The 7,500-nt window shown below is 45.2% G+C and overlaps 1 protein-coding gene across 1 annotated transcript in view; it reads left to right on the forward strand.

The window, feature by feature from the left end:
• LOC311327787 (CUB and sushi domain-containing protein 1) overlaps window positions 1-7,500 on the forward strand; it is a gene marked incomplete at its 5' end in the record, with an annotated part of 408,914 nt that overhangs the window by 316,457 nt on the left and 84,957 nt on the right. The gene's annotated exons all lie outside the window — the stretch shown is intronic.

Raw genomic sequence — 7,500 nt, forward strand, 5'->3', positions numbered from 1 at the left:
GCTGGAGAGAATGTGTATTAAAAGGCTATTCCATATGCTCTAGTCTCCTGGGTTTTCAAAGCATTAGAAAGATGAATCAATAAGGATCAAACTCACTCAATCAATCAATCATTGCTATTATAGCACTGTCATACATCAAATGCAACTCCAATTGGGGAACACTAGCCCAGTGTCCATGCCTCTGGGAGGGGTAGAGGGGCACTAGCCCAGTGTCCATGTCTCTAGGAGGGGTAGAAGGGCACTAGCCCAGTGTCCATGTCTCTGGGAGGGGTAGAGGTGGACTAGCCTAGTGTCCATGCCTCTGGGAGGGGTAGAAGGGCACTAGCCCAGTGTCCATGTCTCTGGGAGGGGTAGAGGGGCACTAGCCCAGTGTCCATGCCTCTGGGAGGGGTAGAGGGGCACTAGCCCAGTGTCCATGCCTCTGGGAGGGGTAGAGGGGCACTAGCCCAGTGTCCATGCCTCTGGGAGGGGTAGAGGGGCACTAGCCCAGTGTCCATGTCTCTGGGAGGGGTAGAGGGGCACTAGCCCAGTGTCCATGTCTCTGGGAGGGGTAGAAGGGCACTAGCCCAGTGTCCATGTCTCTGGGAGGGGTAGAAGGGCACTAGCCCAGTGTCCATGTCTCTAGGAGGGGTAGAGGGGCATTAGCCCAGTGTCCATGCCTCTGGGAGGGGTAGAAGGGCACTAGCCCAGTGTCCATGTCTCTGGGAGGGGTAGAGGGGCATTAGTTCAGTGTCCAAGTCTCTTGGATGGGTTCTAAGTTGGTTTATGCTACATCCCTCCATTGAGTTTAGTGAAAATCGCTCTGGTAGTTTTTGTATAATCCTGCTATGTGACGGATAATACTGTTTTTTTTTGTTTGCTTCAACACTCAAATTAAAAAGAACACATAGTTAGTGAAACCTGACACTCAAGGGGTAAAATCTCAGCCCAGATGTGCAGGTAGTTTATGATTTATATGTAGGCTAATAACACAGGATCCAGGCGAAGAAAATGTAACTTTTCCTAATACAGTGTTTAACTCATTTGTTTTTCATGAATCAGATATGATTTTGTTTTACATTCATGGAAATATAAGACAATATTGGGCTGAATCTGTGAACCGAACCGGGGTGGATGCATTGCTAGACTGATACCTTACCGCTCCGTCACCGGTGGGATAGCATGCCTGACCCAGCAGGAAAAGTACACATAAAGGGAAGGAAGCCGGTCCAAGTATGCCAAATGTTTTCTTTTAATTGGTGTATCCGCCCAGCGATTCTGATCCACACCAAAATTGAATGTGTTCTAACTTGGCCCATGCTGCACCCCTCCACCCAGTTTCATGTGTTCATACTTGGCCCACGCTGCACCCCTCCACCCAGTTTCATGTGTTCATACTTGGCCCATGCTGCACCCCTCCACCCAGTTTCATGTGTTCTAACTTGGCCCACGCTGCACCCCTCCACCCAGTTTCATGAAAAGCTCTGGTAGTGTTTGTATAATCCTGCTATAGTATGTGACGAACGAACGAACAAACGAAATAACACAAACGACTGAAAATAAACCCTCCGCCAACGGTAAAAAAAACAAACATACAGTAGCCGAGGAATGTTCTTGCTACTGATGTTTTTTTTAACATATCAGCAAAGGCCAATAATTTGAGTGAGTGAATGAGAGAGAGAGAGAATTGGAGGAGGGCGATGTTTAGGCTGACTAGTACGCTTTTACAGATCCATTCTAGGATTTTAATAATGACAACAATGCCAAGCGCCACAAAGGAAGGACAGGATAATAAAATACTCTTTGGCATTTGCCCGATACTGTCTATTCTATGAGTGCTGGTTCTTCTCTCTACTCCTTACTCTCGTTCTTAGCTTATCCTTTTTGTAGCTCTCTTTTTGTACTCGCTGTCTTCACTGTCCTGTCCTGTCTCGTCCCTGCACCCTGTCCAACGTTGTCTCCATGTTATGCACCACGACTGAAAGCAAATTCCTACAGTAGTACTTTGAAAAACTGCATGGCAATACATTTATTCAGATTCTGATTCCTAAACTAGAAGTTGTGCACACTTTTACGCTTGATCTTAGGATGATAATACACCACAGCCTACTACCTACTTCTACTCCAGTACGCATGCGCACAGCGCGCAAGCGTTGCTCCAGCACGCTGTGCGCATGCGTGCTGGAGGAAGTGGGGAAGCTATTTCGTTTCTAAAGATGTTTCTAAAGATCATATTACAGAGGCATGTGAAAAACCAAAACAAGCCCTCGCTCTATGGAAGCACAACTAGCGATTCATGAAGACAGATTGATGAAAACAACCGTTTCGCGGCAGAAAATAGATTTTTAGAAGCCGCATTCTCAGTGCCCCCACCACCGCCATTACATGGATATACTGGCTCGCGCTGGATTTTACATTTCTTCTACATGCCTCCGAACTACACCAAAGTTATCTCAGTGAGTCAAACGTCTTATAATTTGACGTAAATAAGGTCCAGGTTGTCAAAAACGAGCATTCTCCTTTAACGGACACACTCTTGAACGCTGATTAAATCTAGAGTGCTGGACAGCGCAAATTCACGGTCACATACAGTAAAGTGCAAGAGGATTCTGAAGTATCTGAGAGAACCTGCCTAACAACGCCCCCTAGCTGTTATAAAATCACTATAACACACGGCCTCCAGTGGTTTATTGCTTTTATACAACGATTATGACAGCTATTAGTGTAAAATTAACACACAGCAATGTAAAATATTAACATTTATTAAAACGAAGCATCATTAATTCCGCCGAGCAAAATAGTTCACCTAACAAAAGTGTTGCCAAGCAACAGAGGCGTTGGTGTCAAGCAGTTCGGCAGGCTCATGGATGTATTAATAGAAGACTACATTGTTGTGATTATATAATTGTTTACAGGCTAGAATACAAGCAACAGGCTACAGTAGGCAGGCTACAGGCTAATGCAGGCTTCATACATTGTTGTGATTATAATTAATTACATTAATCTGAACATCGCCTGTAATGGTACACTTGGTGAAGTAATGCTCAGTCATACTAGCACCTCTCTTCGCTGGTTCAGGTGTGGTGTCCAAGGTGCTTTTTCGTCTGAAAGTATCTCGCTCCAGCTTCTTCTATCATTAAAATCCGGCCTCCAGTAAGACTGCAAGGATGATTCACATTAATGTCCCGTAACTGACATCATTTCCCTTGCCTCTAAACCAGCATTAGCTAGCTTTCGCACAACGGTGCTTCATAGGTCAGTGGCTTGTGCAGATGGACTCTGTGCCCACGGCTCAGATCAAACGGGAGCCGCATTAATACTGAAAATGGAATGATATGCGGTCCCAGGTGATGGAAATGGCCTTTTTAGAGAAATGTCTTGGTTTAACCTGATCATGTTAGCTGTTTCTAATTATGATGATTAGCCCCTGAGTGAGGCTGCCGGCCGGAGGTTTCCTTTCTGAAACGTGTCTCCCTTCGCACGGACGTACATCCCAGCGGAAATAAGACATTCCATGGTTGGTACATTCTGTGGACAAACACCAATTGTTGTGGTTAGAGATAGAGACCTGGGCGCCGAACCATCGGCCGGTTATCTCGACTACAAGGCCGTAAGTCGCAGGAGAGACCAGTTTCTGATTGGACAGGAGAGAGTGTTGTAGTGGTGTAGGACATGACACAGTCTACTGACCACAAAACAGTTCTGTGATATTGTGGGATGCTCTGCCTCAGGTTGGAATGTGGGATCTTGATAAGAGATGCTCAGAGACGCACTCTGTGCTCCCCCATCTCCCTTTGCGACAGGCCAGGCCACAATCCACATTCCACAGACACTCACAGTGAGACAAAGGAGTGAACCTCTTGGCTTTCTGTCTTTAATAAAGTCAAGTTGCCCCATCTCCCCCACGTGATGCAAACACCAAGTGAATAAGCCCGGTGAATAAAGTTATTGTGTGATACACTGTATCGGTAAACCAACTGTACTGTATGTTATAAATAACGGATTCTGTGCTGCTTAATCTTTATTTAAGCAATAAACCACGAGAGGCCGTGTGTTAGAGTGATTTTATAACAGCTAGGGGGCGTTGTTAGGCACGACGCGAAGCGGCTATTAGTGTAAAATAAACACACAGCAATGTAAAATATTAAGATTTATTCAAAACGAAGCATCATTCCCTCAATTCCGCCGAGCAAAATAGTTCCTCTAACAAAAGGGTTGCCAAGCAACAACAACAACTACAATGCATTGGATCAAATGGGAGGCGCATTAATACTGAAAATGGAATGATATGCGGTCCCAGGTGTGTGTTACAAAGTATTTTAACACGGCTTCCAGCCAATCAGAATCAAGAACCAGAACTAACCGTTGTATAAAGCCGTGTTTGGTATCAGATCATGTTGAAACCATAACCGGGGTATTTGATGATTCCAGAGGGAGTACAGAATGTGAGATCTGTTTTACGATGCTAACAGGGGCCACCGGTTTATTGACCCCAAGTGACCAATCGCGTGCCTGTCTACGCCCCCAGGTCACACCTCATCTCTGCTCCTTTAAAAGCGATCAGACAGGAAACCCTCTCTCTCTTGTTCTCTTGTAACTCTCAACTACCCAGAAACTTCAAGTGGGTGCCTGGTTGATCAAATCAGCCTGTATCTGTGGAATGATGAAACGCTATCTAAGGAGAGAGTATTGTCTCCCTTGTCTCTGGCTCTGATTGGACAGGAGAGAGTATTGTCTCCCTGGTCTCTGGCTCTGATTGGACAGGAGAGAGTATTGTCTCCCTGGTCTCTGGCTCTGATTGGACAGGAGAGAGTATTGTCTCCCTGGTCTCTGGCTCTGATTGGACAGGAGAGAGTATTGTCTTCCTGGTCTCTGGCTCTGATTGGACAGGAGAGAGTATTGTCTTCCTGGTCTCTGGCTCTGATTGGACAGGAGAGAGTGTTGTCTCCCTAGCCTCTGGCTCTGATTGGACAGGGCAGAGTATTGTCTCCCTGGTCTCTGGCTCTGATTGGACAGGAGAGAGTATTGTCTTCCTGGTCTATGGCTCTGATTGGACAGGAGAGAGTATTGTCTCCCTAGCCTCTGGCTCTGATTGGACAGGGCGATAGTATTGTCTTCCTGGTCTCTGGCTCTGATTGGACAGCAGAGAGTGCGTTATCATTCATCCTCGGGGAGAAGGGGTGCGTGCAGCCTCGTAGCCGGCTATCGATCTGCCTCGGATAAAAACTCTGCGAATGCTTTTGTGGAGAATGTGAGTGTCGGCCAGATGGAATTGGAATATACAAGTGATATTGATCACGTAAGTGATGTGCCGGTAGCTTGGTGAGTGACAGGCTGCTGAGCGCTCCAAATTAGATCCATACCAACAGAAGACTGGTGTTCATTTTGTGGTTCTCCACCTTCATCCCTCTTGTTCACACACACGCACACACACGCACGCACGCACACACACAAATGCACCCTCGCTTGCATCCAAACACATCCAAGAACATCCAAGGCGGTGGGATTCTCTGGTTGATGATCTGATATTCTATGTTTGTTATGTTATATCGCACCACAGGCTAAATCCTTAGCTATTGATAAGAAGAACAAATAATGACAAACACACACACACACACATGCGCGTACACACACACACACACACATGCGCGTACACACACACACATGCGCGTACACACACACACATGCGCGTACACACACACGCACATGCGCGTACACACACACATGCGCGTACACACACACACACATGCGCGTACACACACACACACACATGCGCGTACACACACACACACGCGCGCGTACACACACACATGCGCGTACACATGCACACACATGTGCGTACACACACACACACACGTGCCCGTACACACACGCGCGCGTACACACACACATGCGCGTGCACACACACACACACATGCGCGTACGCTTACGGAGGGATCATCTTCCTCCGTCTCGACGGGGGACAGGGGGGGGTGGTTGTCATGGCAACGTGCTCTTGTGCAGCCCCCCCCCCCCTGCAGTGAACAGTTTTACCCCACTGAAGGATGTTTAAAGAGAAGAGGGCAGAAACGCCGTGGTTATATTGCATCACACGGATCAGCCAATCACGCCGCCGTCTCAGACCGATCCGCCGAACTCCAGCGGAGAACGTGATGCTGCGCTTCCGCTGTTGAGTGATGAATTCTGAACGCCGAGACGAAGGCCGCTTTTTACAACGAAGCACAAACGCCTGCAAGATCCCCGCGCTGGGGGCTGAGCGCCTGTGTTGTTCGAATCCCTGTTAGCAATTAAAATAAACATGGCGTCTGTCATGGCAGCTGGACGCATTATACAAGGAGACCAATGGGACCAGTGACTCCAGTTTGACTCCAGTCTGGCTGTTGTCGAATGTTGTGGCGCTGTGCGTTTGGACAATGCGGCTTCGGAGGTGCTGCAGCGAGGGCTTCTGGGAACTCAGATTACTAGAGAGGAGGACGACTGGTTGTAGTTGGTAGTAGAAACAAAGTAACAAAGTAGTAGTCTGCCCCCCCGTTCATACATTAGCCTGCTACTGTACGATAATTACTTTACTGTTTCACTACGTTTGCTCTGTGTTGTCATTATGTTGTCTATGGTTGTCATGGCTATCCATCAGCAATTACGTTATAATCAAATCTCCCTCCCCCCATGGACATCAGTAATGGTGCGTTCGTTTATAACTGGGAGGTGGGAAATTGCGACTTGCTACTAGGAATTATTCAATAAAACACTGCATGAACTCGCACTTCCTCGTCGCAAATTCGGATGTTTCTCAGCCCCCAGTTGCTCGAATGCACTAGATATAACTAGGTAACTGTGATATAATGGTATATAGATATAACTAGGTAACTGTGATATAATGGTATATAGATATAACTAGGTAACTGTGATATAATGGTATATAGATATAACTAGGTAACTGATATAATGGTATATAGATATAACTAGGTAACTGTGATATAATGGTATATAGATATAACTAGGTAACTGTGATATAATGGTATATAAATATAACTAGGTAACTGTGATATAATGGTATATAGATATAACTAGGTAACTGTGATATAATGGTATATAGATATAACTAGGTAACTGTGATATAATGGTATATAGATATAACTAGGTGACTGTGATATAATGGTATATAGATATAACTAGGTAACTGTGATATAATGGTATATAGATATAACTAGGTAACTGTGATATAATGGTATATAGATATAACTAGGTAACTGTGATATAATGGTATATAGATATAACTAGGTCACTGTGATATAATGGTATATAGATATAACTAGGTAACTGTGATATAATGGTATATAGATATAACTAGGTAACTGTGATATAATGGTATATAGATATAACTAGGTGACTGTGATATAATGGTATATAGATATAACTAGGTGACTGTGATATAATGGTATATAGATATAACTAGGTAACTGTGATATAATGGTATATAGATATAACTAGGTAACTGTGATATAATGGTATATAGATATA

This window comes from Borostomias antarcticus, assembly GCF_949987555.1.
Source record: "Borostomias antarcticus genome assembly, chromosome: 34".
Taxonomy (NCBI): Eukaryota; Metazoa; Chordata; class Actinopteri; order Stomiiformes; family Stomiidae; genus Borostomias; species Borostomias antarcticus.